A 21428-nucleotide genomic window follows, 5' to 3' on the forward strand; every position below is an offset into this window, starting at 1 on the left:
CTCACAACAAAATAAAAATTTTAGAGTTTATGTATGGAAAGAATTTAAAGCAATCACAACTGTAAGTAAAAAAAATTTATTCACACCCTACAAATGACCATAAAAGTTTTGTTATCCAAGTTTGGCAAATTCCACTAGTTCAACCCTAATAGAGGGGAATTTTATAAGAAAGAGATTTTTCTACACATGTTTTAAAAAAATGGATATGCATGCTTGAAACATGTTAAAAATGTGAATGAATTGTGGATCCAAACCTTTTAAAGAGATAACATTAAATTCTGAAGTGAACATGCGGTGGGATATTTACCGGAGTCAAACAAAACATTATTTTGCCCATTTACAAAAAGCTGACCTAACGATCGTAGATGATTGTAAAGTGATTTACAATGCGTGACGGGCTATATTTTTGTAAGGCTTATGGATCGGGCATCAACACTCAGTTAAAAATCCTCCGCCACCCCCTTTTCCGACGATTGCAGAACTTGATATATTAAAACTAAAAAGATTTTACAATCTCTAAAAATTACAGACACTTTTTGGAATTATCTCTCTCTATATTTGTGCATTGTGTGTTTGCATTTTGGATGTATAGTTTTTTCTTAAATCAAAACTTGAGTGTTCACTTTCCCTTCATCTCGTAAACAAAAAAAGAGATAAATGGCAAATAGATCACAACACAATGAAAATTTTAGAGTTCATGTATGGAAAGAATTCAAAGCAATAAATAAATGTAAGTAAAGAAAATTTCTTCACACTGCACAAATGAACACAAAAGTTTTGTTATCCAAGTTCGGGAAATTCCACTAGTTCAACTGTAGTAGCTCGGAATTTTATGAGAAAGAGATTTTTCTACACATTTTTTAAAAAAATGGATATGCATGCTTGAAACATGTTAAAGCTGCAATTGACCTATGGATTCAAACCTTTTAAAGAGAATACCATTAAATTCTCAAGTGAACGTGCGGTGAGATATTTACCTGAGTCAAACAAGCCATTATTTTGCCCATTTACAAAAAGATGACCCAACCATCATAGATGGTTCCAAAGTGATTTATCATGTGTAACAGGCTATATTTTTGTAAGGAATGACTTATGGATTAGGAGTCAACACTCCGTTAAATATCCCCTACCTCCCCCTTTTCCCAACAATTGCAGAACCTGATAAATAAAAACTAAAAGAGTTTACAATCCCTAAAAATTACGTACATTTTTTGGAATTATCTCTCTCTATATTTGTGCATTGTGCATTTCCATTTTAGATGTATACTTTTTTCTTAAATCAAAGCTTGAGTTTTCACTTTCCCTTCATCTCATAAACAAAAGAAGAGAAAAAAAGGAAATAGATCACAACAAAATGAAAATTTTAGAGTTTATGTATGGAAAAATTTTAAAGCAATAAACAAATGTAAGTAAAGAAAATTTATTCACTCACCTCAAATGAGCACAAAAGTTGTTTTATCCAAGCTTGGGAAATTGGACATGTTCAACCCTAATAACTCAGAATTTTATAAGAAAGATATTTTTCTACACATATTTTAAAAAATGGATATGCATGCTTGAAACATGTTAAAGATGCAAATGACCGAGGGATCCAAACCTTTTAAGGGGAATAACATAAAATTCTCAAGTGAACGTGCGGTGGGATATTTACCTGAGTCAAACAAGCTATTATTTCCCCATTTATAAAAAGCTGACCTGAGGATCATAGATGATTGCAAAGTGACTAATCATCCGTAACGGGCTCTAATATTGTAAAGAATGACTAATGGATTGGGAGTAAACACTCAGTTAAAAATCCCCCGCTTCCCCCATTTCCCGACGATAGCAGAATCAGATAAATAAAAACCAAGAATAGTTTACAATCCCTAAAAATTTCAGACACTTTTTGGAATTATATCTCTCTACATTTGTCCATTGTGCTTTTCGATTTTAGATGTATACTTTTTTCTCAAATCAAATCTAGAGTTTTCACTTTCCCTTCATCTGGTAAACAAAAAAAGAGATAAATGGCAAATCGATCACAACAAAATGAAAATTTAGAGTTTATGTATGGAAAGAATTTAAAAGAATATACAAATGTAAGTAAAAAAAAAAAAGAGTTTACTATCCGTAAAAATTCCAGACACTTTTTGGAATTATCTCTCTCTACATTTGTGCATTGTGCATTTCCTATTTAGATGTATACTTTTTTCTTAAATAAAAACATGGGTATTCACTTTCCCTTCATCTCGTATACAAAAAAAAAAAAGTGATAAAAGGCATATAGATCACAACAAAAAGAAACTTTTAGAGTTTATGTATGGAAATAATTTAAAAGCAATAACAAATGTAAGGAAGGAAAATTTATTCACACACCACAAATGAACACGAAAGTTTTGTTATCCAAGTTTGGAAAATTTCATTAGTTCTACCCTAATAGCTTGGAATTTTATAAGAAAGAATTTTTCTACACATGTTTTATAAAATGGATATGCATGCTTGAAACATGTTAAAAATGCAAATGAACTATGGATCCAAACCTTTTAAAGAGAATAACATTAAATTCTCAAGTGAACGTGCGATGGGATATTTACCCGAGTCAAATAGGACATTATTTTGCCCATTTACAAAAAGCTGACCGAATGATCATAAATGATTGTAAATTTATTTATCATGCGTAACGGGCTATACTTGTGTAAGGAATGACTTATGGATTGGGAGTCAACACTCAGTTAAAAATTCCTCGCCACCCCCTTTTCCCGACAATTGCAGAACCTGATATATAAAAACAAAAAAGAGTTTACTATCCCTAAAAATTACAGACACTTTTTGGAATTATCTCTCTCTAAATTTGTGCATTGTGCATTTCCTTTTTAGATGTATACTTTTTTCTTAAAAAAATACTTGAGTTTTCACTTTCCCTTCGTCTCGAAAACAAAAAAACAGATAAATGGCAAATCAATCACAACAAAATAAAAATTTTAGAATTTATGTATGGAAAGAATTTAAATCAATATACACATGTAATTAAAGAAAATTTATTCACACAAAAGGAATGAACGCAAAAGTTTTAATATCCCGGTTCTGGAAATTCCACTAGATCAACCCTAACAGCTCGGAACTTTATAAGAAAGAGATTTTTCTACACATGTTTTAAAAAATGGATATGCACGTTTGAAACATGTTAAAGAAGCAAATGACCTATGGATCCCAACGTTTTAAAGAGAATAACTTTAAATTTTCAAGTGAACGAGCAATGGGATATTTACTCGAGTCAAACAAGCCATTATTTTCTTCATATATAAAATGTCGACCTACCGATCAAAGATGATTGTAAAGTGATTTGTCATGCGTAATGGGCTATATTTTTGTAAGGAATGACTTATGGATTTGGAGTCAACACTCAGTTAAAAACCCCCCCGTCACCCCCTTTTCCCGACAATTGCAGAACCTAATATATAAAAACAAAAAAACGTTTACTATCCCTAAAAATTACAAACACTTTTTGGAATTATCTCTCTCTACATTTGTGACTTGTACATTTATATTTTAGATGTATACTTTTTTCTTTCATCAAAACATGAGTATTCACTTTCCCTTCATCTCGTATACAAAAAAAAAAAGAGAAAAAGGGGAAATAGATAAAAAAAAAGAAAATTTTAGAGTTTATGTAAGGAAATATTTTAAAGCAATAAACAAATGTATGTATAGAAAATTTATTCTCTCACCACAAATGAACACAAAAGTTTTATTATCCGATTTTGGGAAATTCCACTAGTTCTACCCGAATAGCTTGGAATTTTATAGGAAAGAGATTTTTCTACACATGTTTTTAAAAAAGGAAATGCATGCTTGAAACATGTTAAAAATACAAATGAACTATGGATGCAAACCTTTTAAAGAGAATATCATTAAATTCTCAAGTGAACTTGCGGTGGGATATTTACCCGAGTCAAACAAGGGAATATTTTGCTGATTTACGAAAAGATGACCTAACGATCATAGATGATTGTAAAGTGATTTATCGTCTGTAACGGGCTATATTTTTGTAAGGAATGACTTATGGATTGGGAGTCAACACTCATTTAAAAATCCTCCGCCTCCCCCTTTTCCCCACGATTGCAAAACCTGATAAATAAAAACCAAAAAGAGTTTACAATCCCTAAAAATTTGAAACACTTTTTGGAATTATCTCTCTCTACATTTGTGCATTGTGCTTTTCAATTTCAGATGTATACTTTTTACTTAAATCAAAGCTTGAATTTTCACTTTCCTTGATCTCGTAAAAAAAAGGGATAAAATGGCAAATAGATCACAACAAAATAAAAATTTTAGAGTTTATGGATGGAAAGAATTTAAAGAAATAACAACTGTAAGGAAAAAAAATTTATTCACACACCACAAATGAATACAAAATTTTTGTTTTCCAAGTTTAGGAAATTCCACTAGTTCAACCCTAATAGCACGAAATTTTATAAGAAAAAGATTTTTCTACACATGTTTTAAAAAAATGGATATGCATGCTTGAAACATGTTAAAAATGCGAATGAACTGTGGATCCAAACCTGTTAAAGAGAATAACATTAAATTCTCAAGTGAACGTGCGGTGCAACATTTACCCGAGTCAACGAAACATTATTTAGCCCATTTACAAAAAGCTGACCTAACGATCATAGATGATTATAAAGTGATTTATCATGCGTAAGGGGCTATATTTCGGTAAGGAATGACTTATGCATTGGGAGTCAACACTCAGTTAAAAATCCTCCGCCACCCCCTTTTCCGACGATTACATAAACTGATATATAAAAACTAAAGAGAGTTTGCAATCCGTAAAAATTACAGACACTTTTTGGAATTATCTCTCTCTATATTTTTTCATTGTGCATTTCCATTTTAGATGTATAGTTTTTTCTTAAATCAAAACCTGAGTATTCACTTTCCCTTCATCTCGTAAACGAAAAAAGAGATAAATGGCAAATAGATCACAAAAAAATGAAAATTTTAGAGTTCATGTATGGAAAGAATTCAAAGCAATAAATAAATTTAAGTAAAGAAAATTTCTTCACACTCCACAAATGAACAAAAAAATTTTGTTATCCAAGTTTGGGAAATTCCACTAGCTCAAGCCTAATAGCTCAGAATTTTACAAGAAAGAGATTTTTCTACACATGTTTTAAAAAATGTATATGCATGTTTGAAACATGTTAAAGATGCAAATGACCTAAGAAATCAAACCTTTTAAAGAGAATAACATTAAATTCTCAAATGAATATGTGGTGGGATATTTACCCGAGTCAAACAAGCCATAATTTTGCCCAATTTTAAAAAGCTGACCTAATGATCATAGATGATTGTAATGTGATTTATCATGCGTAACGGGCTATATTATTGTAAGGAATGACTTCTGAATTGGGAGTCAACACTCTGTTTAAAATCCCCCGCCTCCCCCTTTTCAAGACAATGGCAGAAACTGATTTATAAAACCCAAAAAGATTTTTCAAACCCAAAAAATTACAGACACTTTTTTGAAATATCTCTCTCTACATTTGTGCATTGTGCATTTCAATTTTAGAGTATACTTTTTTATTAAATAAAAACTTGAGTTTTCACTTTCCCCTTCATCTCGTACACAAAAAAAAAAAGAGATAAAAGGCAAATAGATCACAACAAAATGAAAATTTTAGAGTTCATGTATGGAAAGAATTCAAAGAAATAAAAAAATATAAGTAAAGAAAATTTATTCGCAGTCCACAAATGAACACAAAAGTTTTGTTATCCAAGTTTGGGAAATTCCACTCGTTCAACCCTAATAGCTCGGAATTTTATAAGAAAGATTTTTCTGCACATTTTGTAAAAAAATGGATTTGCATGCTTGAAACATGTTAAAAATGCAAATGAACTGTGGATCTAAACCTTTTAAAGAGAATAACATTAAATTCTCAAGTGAACGTGCGGTGGGATATTTACCAGTCAAATAAGCCAATATTTTGCCTATTTATAAAAAGTTGACCTAACCATCATAGATAATTGTAAAGTGATTTATCATACATAATGGGCTATTTGTTTTATGGAATGACTTAAGGATTAGGAGTTAACAATCAGTTAAAAATCCCCCGCCTCCCCATTTCCCGATGATTGTTGAACCTGGCATATAAATACTAAAAAGCGTTTACAATCAATAAAAATTACAGACAGTTTTTGGAATTATCTCTCTCTACATTTGTGCATTGTGCTTTTCCATTTTAGATATATACTTTTTTCTTAAATCAAAGCATGAATTTTCACTTTTCCTTCATCTCGTAAACAAAAAAGAGATAAAAAGGCAAATACATTACAACAAAATGAAACTTTCTGAGTATATGTATGGAAATAATTTAAAGCAATAACAAATGTAAGGAAAGAAAATTTATTCACACACCACAAATGAACACAAAAATTTTGTTATCCAAGTTTTAGAAATTCCAGTAGTTCAATCCTAATAGCTCGGAATTTTATTAGAAAGAGATTTTTCTACACAAGTTTTAAAAAATGGATATGCATGCTTGAAACATCTCAAGGATGCAAATGACCTTTGGATCCAAACTTTTAAAAGAGAATAACATTAAATTCTCAATTGAACGTGCAGTAGGATATTTACCTGAGTTAAACAAGCCATTATTTTGCCCATTTACTAAAAGTGGGCCTAACGATCATAGATGATTATAGAGTAATTTATCATGCATAAGAGGCTATATTTTTGTAAGGAATGACTTATGGATTGGGAGTCAACACACAGTTAAAAATCCCCCGCCTCTCCCTTTTCCTAATGTTTGCAAAACCTAATATATAAAAACTAAAAAGAGTTTACAATCCCTAAAAATTACAGACACTTTTTGGAATTATCTCTCTCTTTGTTTGTGCATTGTGCATGTCCATTTTAAATGTATAGTTTTTCTTAAATGAATGCTTGATTTTTCACTTTCCCTTCATCTATAAACAAAAACAGAGATAAAAGGCAATTAGATCACAAAAAATTGAAAATTTTAGAGTTTAACTATGGAAAGAATTTAAAGCAATAAACAAATGTAAGTAAAGAAAATTTATTCACACACCACAAATGAAAACAAAAGTTTTGTTATCCAAGTTTGGGAAATTCCACTAGTTCAACCCTAATAGCTCGGAATTTTTTAAAAAAGAAATTTTTCTACACATGTTTTAAAAAATAGATATGCATGCTTGAAACATGTTAAAGATGCAAAAGACTTATGGATCCAAACCTTCTAAACAGAATAACCTTAAATTCTCAAGTGAAACTATGGTGGGATATTTACTCGAGTTACACAAGCCTTTATTTTGCCCATTTACAAAAAGTTGACCTAACGATCATAGTTGATTGTAAAGTGATTTATCCTGTGTAACGGCTATATTTTTTTAAGGAATGACTTATGGATTGAGAGTCAACACGCTGTTAAAAATCCCCCAGCTCCCCTTTTTCCCGACAATTCCAGAACCAGATATATAAAAATTAAAAAGAGTTTAAAATCCCTAAAAGTTACAGACACTTTTTGGAATTATCTCACTCAACATTTCTGCATTGTGCATTTCCATTTTAGAGATATACTTTTTTCTTATATCAAAACTTGAGTTTTCACTTTCCCTTCATCTCGTAAACAAAAAAATAGATAAAAGGCAAATAGCTCACAACAAAATGAAAATTTTAGTGTTTACCTATGGAAAGAATTCATAGCAATAAACAAATATAGCTAAAGAAAATTTATTCACACACCACAAATGAACACAAAAGTTTTGTTATCCAAGTTTGGGAAATTCCACTAGTTCAACCCTAATAGCTCAGAATTTTAAAAGAAAGAGATTTTTCTACACATGTTTTAAAAAATGGATAAGCATTCTTGAAACAAGTTAAATATACCAATGACCTATGGATCCAAACCTTTTAAAGGGAATAACATTAAATTCTCAAGTGAACATGCGGTTGGATATTTACCCGAATCAAACAAGCAATTATTTTTCCCATTTCCAAAAAGCTGACCTAATGATCATAGATGATTGAAAAGTAATTTATCATGTGTAGTGGGTTATATTTTTGTAAGGAATGACTTCTGGGTTGGGAGTCAAGACTCAGTTAAAAATCCACAGACTCCCCCTTTTCCCAACGATTGCAGAACCTGATATATAGAAACTATAAAGAGTTTACATTCCCTAAAAATTACAAACACTTTTTGAAATTTTCTCTCTCTACATTTGTGCATTGTGAATTTCCATTTTAGATGTATATTTTTTTCTTAAATCAAAGCTTGAGTTTTCACTTTCCCTTCATCGTTAAAAAAAACAGATAACTGGGAAATAGATCACAACAAAATGAAAATTTTAGAGTTTATGTATGGAAATAATTTAAAGCAAAAAAAATTGTAAGTAAAAAAAATTTATTCACACACACAAATGAACACAAAAGTTTTGTTATCCAAGTTTGGGAAACTCCACTAGTTCATCCCTAATTGCTTGGAATTTTAGAAGAAAGAGATTTTTCAACACTTGTTTTAAAAAATGGATATGCATGCTTGAAATATGTTAAAGATGCAAATGACCTATGGATCCAAACCTTTTAAAGAGAATAACATTAAATTCTCAAGTGAGTGTGCGGTGGGATATTTACCCGAGTCAAACAAGCCATTATTTTGCCCAGTTACAAAAAGTTGACTTAAAGATCATAGATGATTGTAAAGTGATTTATCTTGCGTAACAGGCTACAATTTTGTAAAGAATGACTTATGGATTGGGAGTCAACACTGAGTTAAAAATCCCCCACCTCCCCCTTTTCCCGACGATTGCATAACCTGATATATAAAAACTAAAAAGCATTTGCAATCCCTAAAAATTACAGACACTTTTTGGAATTATCTCTCTCTACATTTGTGCATTGCACATTTCCATTTTAGATGTATACTTTTTTCTTAAATAAAAACTTGAGTTTTCACTTTCCCTTCATCACGTAAACAAAAAAAAAGATAAAAGGCAAATAGATCACAACAAAAGGAAAATTTTAGAGTTTAAGTATGTAAATAATTTAAAGAAATAAACAAATGTAAGTAAATAAAATTTATTCACACACCAAAAATTAAAACAAAAGTTTTGTTATCCAAGTTTGGGAAATTCCACTAGTTCAACCCTAATAGCTCGAAACTTTTTTAAAAAAGAGATTTTATACACATGTTTTAAAAAATGGATATGCATGATTGAAACATGTTAAAGATTCAAATGACCTATGGATCCAAACCTTATAAAGAGAATAACATTAAATTCTCAAGTGAAAGTGCGATGGGATACTTACCTTAGTTAAACAAGCCAATGATTTGCCCATTTACAAATAGCTGATCTAACAATCATAGATGATTGTAATGTGATTTATAGTGCGTAATGGGCAATATTTTTGTAAAGAATGACTTATGGAAATGGAGTCAACACTCAGTTAAAAATCCTCCGACTCCCCCTTTACCCGACAAATGTAAAACCTGATATATAAAAACTAAAAAGAGTTTAAAATCCCTAAAACTTACAGATACTTTTAGGAATTATCTCTAACTACATTTGTGCATTGTGAATTTCCATTTTATATGTATACTTTTTTTTAAAATCAAAACTTGATTTTTCACTTTCCCTTCATCACGTAAAAAAAAAAAAGAGATAAAAGGCAAATAGATCACAATTAAATGAAAATTTTAGAGTTTATGTATGGAAAGAATTTAAAGCAGTAACAAATATAAGTAAAAAAAATTTATTCACACACCACAAATGAACACAAAAGTTTTGTCATCCAAGTTTGGGAAATTCCACTAATTCAACCCTAATAGCTCGTAATTTTATAAGAAAGAGATTATTCTACACATGTTTTAAAAAATGGATATATCCATGCTTGAAAGATGTTAAAGATGCAAATGACCTATGGATACAAACCTTTTATAGAGAATAACATTAAATTCTGGAATGAATATGCGGTGGAATATTTCCCTGTGTCAAACTAGCCATTATTTTGCCCATTTCCAAAAAGCTGACCAAACGATCATAGATGATTGTAAAGTGATTTATCAGGCGTAACAGGCTATATTTTTTTCAGGAATGACTTATGGGTTGGGAGTCAACAGTCAGGAAAAAATCCCCCGGCTCCCCCTTTTCCCGACGATTGCATAACCTGATATATAAACTAAAAAGATTTTACAATACCTAAAAATTATAGACACTTTTTGGAATTATCTCTATCTACATTTGTGCATTATGCATTTCCATTTGAGGTGTATACTTTTTTGTTAAATCAAAATGTGAGTTTTCACTTTCCTTTCATCTCGTAAACAAAAACAGAGATAAAAGGTGGATAGATCACTACAAAATGAAAATTTAAGAGTTTACATATGGAAAGAATTTAAAGCAATAAAAAAGTGTAAGTAAATAAAATTTATTCACACACCACAATGAACACAAAAGTTTTGTTATCCAAGTTTGGGAAATTCCACTTGTTCAACCCTAATAGCTATGAATTTTATAAGAAAGAGATTTTTCTACACTTGTTTTAAAAAATGGATATGCATGCTTGAAACATGTTAAAGATTCAACTGACCTAAGGATCCAAACCTTTAAAAGAGAATAATAATAAATTATCAAGTGAATGTGCGGTGGGATATTTACCCGAGTCAAACAAGCCATTATTTTGTCCATTTACAAAAAGCTGAGCTAACGATCATAGATGATTGTAAAGTGATTTATCATGCGTAATGGGCTATAATTTTTTAAGGAATGACTTATGGATTGGGAGTCGACACTCAGTCCCAATGATTGCAGAACCTGTTATGGAAATACTAAAAAGATTTTACATTCCCTAAAAGTTACAAACACTTTTGGAATCATCTCTCTCTATATATGTGCATTGTGCATTTCCTTTTTAGATATATACTTTTTTCTTAAATCAAAACTTAAGTTTTCACATTCCTTCCTCTCGTAAAAAAAAAAAGAGAAAAGAGGCAAATAAATCACAAAAAAATGAAAATTTTCGAGTTTATGTATGGAAAGAATTTAAAGCAATAAATAAATGTATGTCAAGAAAATTTATTCACACACCACAAACGAACACAAAAGTTTTGTAATCCAAGTTTGGGAAATTCCACTAGTTCAACCCTAATAGCTTAGAATTTAACCATCATGGATGATTGTAAAGTGATTTATCATGTGTAACGGGATATATTTTTGTAAGGAATGACTTATGGATTGGGAGACAACACTCAGCTAAAAATCCCCCGCCTCCCCCTTTTCCCAACGATTGCAGAACCTTAAATATAAAAAAAAATGAGTTTAAAATCCCTAAAAATTACAGAGTCTTTTTGGAATTATCTCTCAATATATTTGTGCATTGTGCATTTCCATTTTAAATGTATACTTTTTTCTTACATCAAAACTTGAGTTTTCACTTCCCCTTCTTCTCGTGAACAAAAAAAGAGATACAAGGCAAATAGATCACAACAAAATGAAAATTTAGAGTTTATATATGGAAAGAATTTAAAGCAATAAACCAATGTAAGTAAAGAAAATTTATTGACAAGCCACAAATGAACACAAAATTTTTGTTATCCACGTTTGGGAAATTCAACTAGTTCAACCATTATAGCTCTGAATTTTATAAGAAAGAGATTTTTCGACACATGTTTTAAAAAATGGATATGCATGCTTGAAACATGTTAACGATGCAAATGACCTATGGATCCAAACCATTTAAAGAGAATAGCATTAAATTCTCAAGTGAACGTGTGGTGGGATATTTACCCGAGTCAAACAAGCCATTATTTTGCCCATTTACAAAAAGTTGACCTAACGATCATAGATGATTGTAAAGTGATGTACCATGCTTAACGGGCAATATTTTTGTAAGGAATGACTTATCGATTGGGAGTCAACACTCTGTTAAAAATCCCCCGCCTCCCCCTTTTCCCGACGATTGCAGAACCTGATATATAAAAACTAAAAACAGTTGACAATCCCAAAAAATTACAGACACTTTTTGGAATTATCTCTCTCTACATTTGTTTATTTTGCATTTCCATTTTAGGTGTATACCTTTTTCTTAAATCAAAGCTTGAGTTTTCACTTTCGCTTCATCTTGTAAACAAAAAAAGAGATAAAAGGCAAATAGATCACAACAAAATGAAAATTTTACAGTTTAGGTATGGAAAGAATTTAAAGCAATAACAAATCTAAGGAAAGAAAATTTATTCAAACACCACAAATGATCACAAAAGTTTTGTTATCTAAGTTAGGGAAATTGCACTAGTTCAACCCTTATAGCTCGAAATTTTATAAGAAAGAGATTTTTCTACACATGTTTTAAAAATTGGATAAGCATGCTTGAAACATGTTAAAGATGCGAATGACCTATGGTTCCAAACCTTTTAAAGAGAATAACACTAAATTCTCATGTGAACGTACGGTGGGATATTTACCCGAGACAAACAAGCCATTATTTTACCCATTTACAAAAAGCTAACCTAACAATCATAGATGATTGTAAAGTGATTTATCATGCGTAATGGGCTATATTTTTGTAAGGAATGACTTATGGATTGGGACACAACAGTCAGTAAAAAATCCCCCGCCTCCCCCTTTCCCCAACGATTGCAAGACCTGATATATAAAATCTAAAAAGAGTTTATAATCCCTAAAAATTAAAGACATTTTTTGGAATTTTCTTTCTCTTCATTTGTGCATTGTGCATTATCATTTTAGATGTATACTTTTTTCTTAAATCAAAGCTTGAGTTTTCACTTTCCCTTCATCTCGTAAAAAGAAAAAAAAGAGATAAAAGGCAAATAGATAACAACAAAATGAAAATTTTAGAGTTTAAGTGTGGAAGGAATTTAAAGCAATAACAAATGTAAGGAAAGAAAATTTATCCACACACCACAAATGATCACAAAAGTTTTGTTATCAAAGTTTGGGAAATTCGACTAGTTCAATCCTAATACCTTGTAATTTGATAAGAAATGTTTTTTGTACACATGTTTTAAAAAAGGATGTGCATGCTTGAAACATGTTAAAATATGCAAATGACCAATGGATCCAAACCTTTTAAAGATAATAACATTAAATTCTCATGTGAACATGCAATAGGATATTAACCTGAGTCAAACAAGCCATTATTTTACCCATTTACAAAAAGCTGACCTAACGATCATAGATGATTGTAAAGTGATTTATCATGCATAACAGATTGTAACGCGCTATATTTTTGTAAGGAATGACTTATGGATTGGGTGTCAACACACATTTAAAAATCCCCTGCCTCCCCCTTTTCCTGACGATTGCAGAACCTGATATATAAAAATTAAAAAGAGTTTACAATCCCTGAAAATTACATAAACTTTTTGTAATTATCTCTCTCTACATTTTTACATTGTGCATTTCCATTTTGGATGTATACTTTTTTCTAAAATCAAAACTCGAGTTTTCACTTTCCCTTCATCTTGTAAACAAAAAAAGTGATATAAGGCAAATAGATCATAAAAAAATAAAAATTTTAGAGTTTATGTAAGGAAATAATTTAAAGAAATAAATAAATGTAAGTAAAGAAAATTTATTCACACACCACAAATGAACACAAAAGTTTTGTTCTCCAAGTTTGGAAAATTCCACTAGTTCAACCCTAATAGGTCGGAATTTTATAAGAAAGAGATTTTTCTACACATGTTTTAAAAAAAGGATATGCATGCTTGAAACATGTTAAATTATGCAAATGACCTATGGATTCAAACCTTTAAAAAGAATAATACTAAATTCTCAAGTGAACGTGCGGTGGGATATTTACCCGAGTCAAACAAGCCATTATTTTGCCCATTTACCAAAAGCTAACCTAACGATCATAGATGATTGTAAAGTCATTTATCAAGAGTAACGGGGTGTAACGGGCTATATTTTTGTACGGAATGACTTATGGATTGGGAGTCAACACTCAGTTAAAAATCCCCCACCTACCCCTTTTCCCGACGATTACAGAACCTGATATATAAAAACTGAAAAGAGTTTACAATCCCAAAAAATTACAGACACTTTTTGGAATTATCTCTCTCTACATTTGTGCATTGTGAATTTCAATTCTAGCTATATACATTTCTTAAATCAAAACTTGAGTTTTCATTTTCCTTCAAGTTGTAAACATAAAAAGTGATAAAAGGCAATTAGATCACAACAAAATAAAAAATTTAGAGTTTATGAATGGAAAGAATTTAAAGCAATAAAAAAATGTAAGTAAATAAAATTTATTCACACACCACAATTGAATACAAAAGTTTTGTTATCCAAGTTTGGGAAATTCCACTAGTTCAACCCTAATAGCTCGGAATTTGATAAGAAAGAGATTTTTCTACACATGTTTTAAAAAATGGATATACTTGCTTGAAACTTGTTAAAGATGCAAATTACCTATGGATTAAAACCTTTTAAAGCGAATAACATTAAATTCTCAAATGAACGTGCGGTGAGATATTACCAGAGTCAAACAAGCCATTATTTTTCCCTTTTACAAAAAGATGACCTAATGATCATAAATGATTGAAAAGTAATTTATTATGTGTAACAGGCTATATTTTTGTAAGGAATGACTTATGGATTGGGTGTCAACACTCAGTTATAAATCCCCCGCCTCCCCCTTTTCCCGATGATTGCAGAACCTGATATATAAAAACTAAAATGAGTTTAGTATCCCTAAAAATTACAGACACTTTATGGAATTATCTCTCTCTACATTTGTTCATTGTGCATTTCCTTTTTAGTTGTATACTTTTTTCTTGAATCAAAACTTGAGTTTTTACTTTCCCTTCGTCTCGTAAACAAAGAAAGAGATAAAAGGCACACAGATCACAACAAAATGTAAATAAATGAATGTAAGTAAAGAAAATTTATTCACACACTACAAATGAACAGAAAAGTTTTGTTATCCATGTTTTGGAAATTCCACTAGTTCAACCGTAATATCTCTGAATTTTACAACAGAGAGATTTTTTAACAAATGTTTTAAAAAATGGATATGCATGCTTGAAACATGTTAAATATTCAAATGACCTACGGATCCAAACCTTTTAAAATGAATAACATTAAATTCTCAAGTAAACGTGCGGTGGGATATTTACCCGAGTCAAACAAGCCATTAATTTGCCCATTTACAAAAAGATGACATAACAATCATAGATGATTGTAAAGTGATTTATCATGCTTAACGGGTGATGTGAAATTTAATTACATCGGCTTTCATACCTCACAAACGTACGTATCGTTCATGTAATCTAGCGGGAAGCGAGGGTGATATCCACAAGGAGGACTGAATTTTGTGTATTTTTCAGTCAACTAGCCTAATCAAATAAGATGAATTAATCTGAACTAAACACTCATTATATCCTAAATTATCAAGCAATGATCTAATTAACTACTTGCATAACAGAAATCGTCAACTCTGGATTTTACCGTGATTCTTGCCTCTCTCAAGAGCCACGTAACCATGAATCTGGATTCTCAATCCTTGTGCCTAACTAGAAAATTACTCACAAAAATCGGAAAACAAATATTCAATAAACATTAATTCTCAAATAAAATTTAATAGACATTCAAACCTAAGTTCAAACTATAGGAAACTAATTAAATTAAAAAATGATGGATTACTCCCCTTCTTCTTCCTCTCACTCAGGCAGCAATTCTGTTCTCATGGTTGCTGCAATTTCCAGAAATTAAGGGCTTCGGGTTGCAGGACCGAGTGGCTTAAGTGGAGGCAATGCCGGTGAAGAGGAATTGAAATCGGCGCCGGAGGAGGTGGTGCGGCGGAAGATGAGATGGAAGTGAAATCCTCTGACCAGCTCTCTCGAGTCTCGGTTGGAGTCGAACTAGGCTCGAGAAATGGTCAGAAATGCGTAATCAACGCCGGAGGAGCCCTCTCGAGTCACCTCTCTGCTTGGCAAGCATAAAATGGCAGTGTCAAACTCGCCGCGATAGAAACTCTCTCGAGCTCTCCTCGGGTCTGTTCTCGGTTGCCGAATGGCGGTGGACGATGGTGGCCACGGTGAACAACGACTGGGAGCAAAATCCTATTGGGTCTCTCTTCTTTCGATCGACAGCTCCTTCCCTTCCTCCCCCCCCCCCCCCCCCCCCCCCCCCCCCCCCCAGAAGAGCTCTCCTTTCTATTGATCGATTTTGCCCTAAAAATCTCTCTCTTTCACTAATGCAAATTTTTTAATTATCTCCTTCTCCAACAAAATTCTCCTGAAATTTCATAATTGAATCCATAAAAATCATTTCAGGAAGAAATAAACCCTAAAATCAATGAAATATTATTCAAGAGAAAAAGATATGCAATATAAGCAGTGATTAATACCAAATTCAATAAATGCACGTTTCATTTGAAAACTGATAAATAACCACCTATAACACAATTATAAGGGTTATTCTATTATAATTAACCTAGTTCTCATGTCAGAATCTGGCATCTATCACACTCCCAAACCTATATATTTGCTAGACCCTAGCAAAACAACAACAAAACCAGAATTAAGCCTAGGAAAAGAAAATGCCACTTTCGTAGGGAACACGATTGCATTTAGTATATGCAACAAGCCGTTAAACCCCTACTTTATGGTAGTGGACGAGTTGTGTCTCGTGAGGGTTTGCATGGAATTTACCCACAAAATTCATCTAAATCAACAATATAAAAAGAAAACTGAAGAGAATCTACTCCTCATTAGCATATGACTAACACTTAGTATCGTAAAATGTCTGAAAATCATTTGAAACCCTACACAATTTCAAAACCTGTGTAAAATATAACACATTATCAATCCAAATACACTCACGGGTACTCCACCTTAACCAATGTGACCCCTAAACAATTACTTCAACAGAACAAAGAGGCAACATATAACAATAAAATCCTGGACACATCACAATTAAGAGAAAATAGTGGAGTAAGCATGTTGTCTAACAATCTCACAAAAGAAGTATACATATTTCAATCTTGACCTGCAATTTCAACTTACAATTCATCATCAAAGTTAAGGAAACTCATTGCTTCTAGATTTAAACCCATTTTTCGGTATTACCAGCATAATAATTGTTTTTCACTGAATACTTTTGGTATTACCTCCATTTTGTATTCATCCTCATTGCACATACACTTATTTTTTAAGTAACCGACTGTTCCGATGCATGTCCCTGGGTTTGCCCAGGCTGTTTTTGAGGTTATCTGTCTTTTGCAAGCAATAGCATTTCTGTTTGCATTCATACATTACAACAAAGAATTTCATTGAGATATAAAAAAGAATAAGATCAAATAGGCATACAAGACTATTCAGACTAACATAGATCAACACTAGATTTACATGTTCTCTTTTGCAACTAAGTTCCAAGTCTAATGCAATAGTAAGTTATCCCACCGAATTCTCATGGATCACAACAAATGATATAAGATTTCTAATATGCATATATTACACAGTTTTCCACATACTAAGAAACACATTTGAGCAACTTATTTTAACTCTACTAAAGTTAACCACATACTAAGAGGAGTAATTTGAAAACCATGAACACAAATCAAAAGAAAACCATTGCTAAGAGTTGAAAGAGACGTCCCCCCCCCCCCTAAACCTAAATCTGACATTGTCCTCAATGGGGAAAATTTAAAACAAAAAAACCAACTAAAAATCACTAAAATATCTGATTATACTCTAGTTGACTCATAGCTTAGTTGGTTATACTCCAGCAGAGTAAGGGTTAAGCTCCCTCAGGGCTCCTAAATCCATATGTGGGACCATATGTGTTTAGTCATTGACAATAACATCAAAGAGTCAATAAAGACCCCCAGGAATGATACATAGTCTCCCTTGAAAAAGGTTTACTTGTATCAGCTGTACCCGGAGGTAATCATCCATAGATGAAACCGCTATCCCACTTCACATTTTGAAGAAATCTCTGTGTGACTGGCCATTGAAGGCAGCAGGAATCACACGCTGAACACAAGTCCTTGAGTTACTCACCATAAGGTTTTCATTCAATACTTCAAGTTCGAACTAGTCAATCCAAAAATGGTTGTTTGAGTACAGACCTCTCAAACTAGGGACCAAAAGTTTGGTCATCGACTACCGGAACCAATTACGCTCTTAACCGGCAAGAGAGTACCTCGAGTCCATGACGGGGCCGGCATCGCCGGGGTCCTCCAATCAATCAAGACCAGAGTACACCAAAGGTTATCCCAATAAGAATGAATAAACAAAAAATAAAATTGTAATATACAAAGGGATAGAAACGTGGGGATTGCCCACAATGTGCTAAGTTTATAGTCGTAAGCAAGACTTTGATGCAGTCAAGATGAATGGACAGGTTCCTCCAAGAAAATCACCATCACCTACTCCGGTATGGGCACATGCTCAAGATATGGTTTGAGCCTTTGACCGTTAACTTTGAAGACCGACCCGTCTTCGTGATTGCGAATATCAACAGCGCCATGAGGAAACACCTGTGTAACCTCAAATGGACCTGACCACCTGGATCTTAGCTTCCCTGGAAACAAATGCAATCGTGACTTATAAAGTAAAACATTCTGCCCAATAGTAAAAGACTTGCAAAAAATAGATTTATCATGTAAAAGCTTTGTTCGCTCCTTATATAGTTTGGCATTCTCATAAGCATCATGACGTATCTCCTCCAACTCATTCAATTACAATTTTCTCTCCTCACCCACTTGAGTCAAATCAAAATTCAAAGCCTTAATGGCCCAATAAGCTCTATGCTCAAGCTCAACAGGTAGATGACATGCTTTGCCGAACACTAGGCGAAATGGAGGCATCCCAATAGGAGTCTTATAAGGGGTTCGATAGGCCCATAAAGCATCGTCCAATCGAGTTGACCAATCTTTCCTATCAAAGCAAACCGACTTCTCCAAATTCCGTTTGATCTCCCTATTAGAGATTTCCACTTGACCACAAGTTTTTGGGTGGTAACGGAGTGGACACCCGATGAGCGATGGAGTATTTCTTCAACAAGGTCTGAAATGCTCAGTTACAAAAATGAGATCCCCCATCACTGATGATCACTCTCTGGGTACCAAACCGATTAAAGATGTTTTCTTTTAAACACTTTACCACCACTTTGTGATCATTTTTCTTACATGCAATAGCTTCAATCCATCTAGAGACATATTCAACAGCAACTAAGATGTATTGATAGCCGAACGAGACAGGAAAAGGACCCATGAAGTCAATACCCCACACATCAAACAATTAAGAGGCATCATGTTCTTCCTAGACAAACAACCAGTCCGTTGGCATCTATCACACACACGACAAAACTCATGGGTATCTCTAAAAAATGAAGGCCAATAGAAACCACATTGCAAGACTTTAGCCGCGGTCTTTCTAGCACCAAAATGTCCACCACATTTGTGGGAATGACAAAACTCAAGAATGTTGGCAAAGTCTTGCTCAGGTACACAACGCCTAATGACTTGGTTAGGACACACCTTGAACAAATAAGGGTCATCCCCAAAAAAATGTTTGACTTGGGAAAATAATTTCAACCGATCTTGTTTACTCCAATAATCAGGAATCTTACGAGTTACAAGATAGTTGAATATGTCAGCAAACCAAGGCAACTGGGATACTTGGAGAAGTTGTTCATGAGGGAAGGAATCATTTAAAGGAAGGGATCCTTCATGAGGGGATACACAGATCCTAGATAGATGATTAGCAACAACATTCTCACAACCCTTCTTATCTCGAATCTCAAGGTCAAATTCTTGCAATTGCAAGATCCATCTAATCAAGTGAGGTTTAGTGTCCTTGATGGATAAAAAGTACTTCAAAGCAGAATGATCAGTGAACACTATAACCTTTGACCCTAATAGATATGATCTGAATTTGTTCAAGGAAAACACAACAGCTAGCAACTCCTTCTCAGTGGTAGTGTAATTCAATTGAACATCATGAAGAGTGCGGCTAGCATACTGAATGACACAGGGAATTTTATCCAGCTTTTGCCCCAAAACAGCCCTCAATGCATAATTAGAGGCATCACACATCAACACAAAAGGCAAAGACCAAGTAGGGGGTTGGACAATGGGTGCAGTGGACAAACATTTCTTCAGTGTCTCAAAACCACGAATACATGCATCAACAAAGGCAAAAACAACATATTGAGCAAGCAAATTCGTCAAAGGACGCGAAATTTTTCTAATGTCCTTAGTGAAGCGCCTATAGAACCCAACATGGCCAAGGAAAGAACGCACCCCCTTCACAGAAGTAGGTGGTGGTAGATTGGCAATTAGGTCAACTTTGGCTTTGTCCACTTCTATACTCTGCTCAGACACTACATGTCCTAAAACAATTCCTTCTTTTACCATGAAGTGACATTTCTCCCAATTCAAGACTAAATTGGACTTAATGCAATGGGACAATACGAGTAAAATATTGTGCAGATATGTCTCGAAGCTAGAGCCAAACACAAAAAATTCATCCATAAAGGCCTCTAAAAAGTCACCAATCATGTCAGAAAAGATACTCATCATGCACCATTGGAAAGTGGCGGGTGCATTGCATCAACCAAAAGGCATGCATCTGTAAGCAAATGTGCCAAATGGACACGTGAATGTGGTATTTTCCTGGTCTTCTGGAGCAATGGGAATTTGATTGTAGCCGGAGTATCCATCTAAGAAGCAATAAAAATTGTGGCCGGCCAATTGCTCTAGCATCTGATCAATGAAAGGTAGTGGGAAGTGATCATTCCTAGTGGCGGAATTAAGTTTTCTATAGTCAATGCAGACATGCCACTTGGTGGTAGTTCTTGTGGGTATCAATTCACCACTCTCATTTTTCATTACCGTTATCCCCACTTTCTTAGGGACGACTTGAATTGGACGCACCCAGGTGCTATCAAAAATAGGGTAAATGATGCCTGACACAAGCAACCTGATGACTTCTTCTCTCACAACCTCCTGCTATGGGGATATAATCTACGTTGCATCTCACATGAGCCTTTAGTCCCCTCCTCCAAATGAATACGATGCATGCATATGGAGGGGCTAATCCCTTTTAAGGTATCAAGAGTCCACCCCAATGCATCTTTGTGTGCTTGTAAAACTTCAGTCAATTGTTCCTCCTGCTCAGTACTCAAATCAGAGGCAATAATGACTGGCAATGAGTTCGTGGGCCCCAAGAATGCATACTTAAATGTGGGAGGAAGTGGCTTAAGATCTAGCTTGGAAGTTTCAAGAGGTTTGTCCAAGTCAAGATGAAGATCCTGTGGATGATTAGTTGTGACAACGTCATAAGCTTCCTCCAACAGAGGTACAAAACTGAGTAAAGAGTCAACCTCTCAGAAATATGTTTCCTCATCAAAATAGTTCATGTCTAAAGATGTTATGTAAGACTCAAAAGATTCAA

The sequence above is a fragment of the Aristolochia californica genome, unplaced genomic scaffold, assembly GCF_029961685.1.
Source record: "Aristolochia californica isolate CCGP_79_NKW_82.1479 unplaced genomic scaffold, dmAriCali1.0.hap1 SCAF_5, whole genome shotgun sequence".
In the NCBI taxonomy this organism is placed as follows: domain Eukaryota; kingdom Viridiplantae; phylum Streptophyta; class Magnoliopsida; order Piperales; family Aristolochiaceae; genus Aristolochia; species Aristolochia californica.